We start from the raw sequence: 4,087 nt of genomic DNA, 5'->3' as shown, positions 1-4,087 counted from the left end.
TTAAAACTCGTCTCAGTGCAGGTAAAAGACAGGAAAAAAATCTGACTTTGACAATTCGGAGTCATTTGTAACACAGTTAACGGAATCGAAATATAATATAATTACAAATACTGTAATTCTACAGCGATTCCACCGACCCATCAGTCAATTTAAAATATATGATTTTGTTTTTTTAAAAATAAATAATTCCAAACCAGCACAGCTGCAGCCCTCCTGCTAAACCAAACAGTTTGACCGTAGATAGTAGTAAAGATGGTTTGTAGCAACTGGTCCCCACTTATCTGCAGCCTGGTTCTGTTCAACAGGCAACATGGAATCATAGAATGATACAGCACAAAGGGAGGCCGTTCAGCCCATCGTGCCTGTACTGGCTCTTTGAAACAGCTCTCCAATTAGTCCCTGCTTCTTCCCTATAGCCCTGCAAATTTTTCCCACAGGGTACAGTGACAAACTCATTCAAGGGGCCAGAATTTGCTGCCTAAATAACAGCGAGTTTAATGTGCAAATCGTCCAGCAATTTGTGGCAAAGAAGAGCTACGCCGTGAATTGCAGATCGCCACAAATCATAGGACGATTTGTGCCACTCCGCCACAAGCCTCGCGAAAACAGCATCTCGCCCTCAACCTCCCCGTGAGTTTCAAGGATTTGCGCAGTAATTACCCATTAAACTCGCCGCAGAAAGTTAGGGCTGGCACTCAATGACGTAAGGACCCTTCTTAATGACGAGACTTATGTTCCTGCAAAGCCAATCAACCTCCCTGGCCCAGAAAGGGAACAGTTGGAACTGTGGAGCCTCTATTCCTGCAGGTAGTAAATTGTTCCTAGAGGTTTTAAAAATTTTAAATGTTCAAATTTATTTCTTACGTTTCCTTTCTCTTTTTTTCTCTTTCTTTCTTTCCATCAATCTTTCTTTCCATCTCTTTACTTTTCTCTCTCTGTACCTAATTTGACTTTAATTCGTGCTATTTCCTTCTCCATCGTTCTTTATCCTTAAACCTAATTTGTTAAGGAGATAGACTGTTGGTGCCATCGTTCACCAAGGTCCCAGATGCCCCCGTTGCCCTCACCGTTATTAGCCCTCACTTCCAGCAAGTTACGCCGCAAAAAATAATTGGAGCTGAAGGGTGCAGGAAAAAGTGTAACTCACAGGGCACGCTGCGAGATGCCCCACTCCAACAAATTCTGGGCCAATATATTCACAATCCGATCTATTACTCCAATTACCATCACTAGCTGAATTAAAAGTGGACCAGACAAACTATATATCAGTCTGCTTCAAAGGGATAAGGGTACATTACAGTCTCATTTCAAAAATTAAAAAAATGGAACAGATATACTACAAGGAACATAGGGACAGGAGGAGGCCATTCAGCCCCTCGAGCCTGTTCCATCATTCAATAAATCATGGCTGATCTGTATCTTAACTCCATCTACCCGCCTTGGTTCCATAACCCTTAATACCCTCACCTCACAAAAATCTATCAATCTCAGTTTTGAAATTTTCAATTAACCCCCAGCCTCAACAGCTTTTTGGGGGAGAGAGTTCCAGATTTCCACTCCCCTTTGTGTGAAGAAGTGCTTCCTGACATCACCCCTGAATGGCCTGGCTCTAATTTTAAGGTTATGCCCCCTTGTTCTGGACTCCCCCCACCAGAGGAAATAGTTTCTCTCCATCCACCCTATCAAATCCTTTAATCATCTTAAACACCACAATTAGATCACCCCCTTAATATTCCATATTCAAGGGAGTACAAACCTAGTCCATGCAACCTGTTCCCATAATTTAACCCTTTTAGCCCTTTTTACTCCTCTGAAATACTGTAAAGCAGAGATGTCCTAGAGTCACAAAGTCCTTGAGCCCTAGCAATTCAGCCCTTGAACTCCAGATAACCCATCCCTTTTGGGCTGATCTTTATTTCTTATTTGCTGGTTTACCATGGAGATTTGGAAAGGGCTGTTCTTGGAACTGTTGCCTTATTGGTGAATAAATTCTAAATCAGAAGCCCTGGATCCACAAAATTATCAGCAACTTGGGATATATGCAAATTAATGAGAATGTTGATCTAAAGAAAGACTTGTATTTACATCTTTCACAACCTCAGGACGTCCCAGCGCACTTTACAGTCAATGTTTTGAAGTGTAGTCACTGTTGTGATGTAGGAACTTTATATGCAGTCACCAGGTGGTGCAGTATTTACCTAGGTGGTCCATGAAGACAAAAGCTTACTCTCATCGTGATTAAAGAGGCAGTGGCAGCATGAATACAAATTGGCAAAGAATCAGAAAACAACAACTTCCATTTATATAGCGCCTTTAACGTTGTAAAACGTCGCAAGGAGCTTCACAGGAGCGATTATCAAATGAAATTTTACACCAAGCCACATAAGGAGATATTAGGACAGGCGACCAAAAGCTTGATCAAAGAGGTAGGTTTTATGAAGCATCTTAATGGAAAAGAGAGAGGCGGAGAGGTTTAGGGAGGGAATTCCAGAGCTTAGGGCCGAGGCAGCTGAAGGCACGGCCGCCAATGGTGGAGCGAAGGAAATCGGGGGATGCGCAAGAGGCCAGAATTGGAGGAGCGCAGAGATCTCGGAGGGTTGTAGGGCTGGAGGAGGTTACAGAGGTAGGGAGGGGTGAGGCCATGGAGCGATTTGAAAACAAGGATGAGAATTTTAAGTTAGAGACGTTGCTGGAAGTAGCAATGAGCGCTTGTTTTTCAGACCAGAGGAAGGCATACAGTGATGGCCCCCTGGGACCGGTATTAGGACATCTGCTCTTTTTGCTATATATTGATGACCTGGGCTTGGGTATACAGGGGACAATTTCAGAGTTTGCAGATGACACAAAGCTTGGAAATGGAGTAAACAATGAGGAGGAATGTATCAGACTTCAGGAGGACATAGACAGACTGGTGAAATGGGCAGACACATGGCAGGTGAAATTTAACACATAGAAGTGTGAAGTGATGCATTTTGGACAGAAGAATGAGGAGAGGCAATATAAACAAAATGGTACAATTTTATAATGTGGAGATGCCGGTGATGGACTGGGGTTGACAATTGTAAACAATTTTACAACACCAAGTTATAGTCCAGCAATTTTATTTTAAATTCACAAGCTTTCGGAGATTTTCTCCTTCCTCAGGCAAATGTTTCAAGATCTCCTTGAAGCCTACGCATTTATACATATTGAACAATAAAACATGGTGTTTACAGACTGCCCCTGCAACTGCCCGTTGCCAAGGCAATCACCGTGTTCAGACAGAGAGGTGTTACCTGCAGAACCTCCGAATACACATTCAACAAAAAAACAAACAGGGAAAAAAAACAGAGAAAAAAAAAACACAGAGAGAGGCAGAAACATCCGGAAGGCAGAGAGAGCCAGCAAATGACCCATTATATTAAAAACAGATAACATTTGTTCGCTGGTGGGGTAACGTGTAGCGTGACATGAACCCAAGATCCCGGTTGAGGCCGTCCTCATGGGTGCAAGACATGTCAGATCATCGACACAGATACCACCATCACACGAGATGACACCACCCACCAGGTGCATGGTTCATACTCCTGTGACTCGGCCAACGTTGTCTACCTCATACGTTGCAGGAAAGGATGCCCCAGAGCATGGTACATTGGCGAGACCATGCAGACGCTGCGACAACGGATGAACGGACACCGCGCAACAATCGCCAAACAGGAGGGTTCCCTCCCAGTCGGGGAACACTTCAGCAGTCATGCACATTCATCCACCGACCTTCGGGTAAGCGTACTCCAAGGCGGCCTTCGAGACACACGACAACGCAAAATTGTCGAGCAGAAATTGATAGCCAAGTTCCGCACCCATGAGGACGGCCTCAACCGGGATCTTGGGTTCATGTCACGCTACACGTTACCCCACCAGCGAACAAATGTTATCTGTTTTTAATATAATGGGTCATTTGCTGGCTCTCTCTGCCTTCCGGATGTTTCTGCCTCTCTCTGTGTTTTTTTTTTCTCTGTTTTTTTTCCCTGTTTGTTTTTTTGTTGAATGTGTATTCGGAGGTTCTGCAGGTAACACCTCTCTGTCTGAACACGGTGATTGCCTTGGC

This window comes from Heptranchias perlo, chromosome 1 (assembly GCF_035084215.1).
Source record: "Heptranchias perlo isolate sHepPer1 chromosome 1, sHepPer1.hap1, whole genome shotgun sequence".
NCBI classification, from domain to species: Eukaryota; Metazoa; Chordata; class Chondrichthyes; order Hexanchiformes; family Hexanchidae; genus Heptranchias; species Heptranchias perlo.
The sequence above is the reverse complement of the archived record's forward strand: the minus strand, read 5'-3'. Positions refer to the sequence as shown.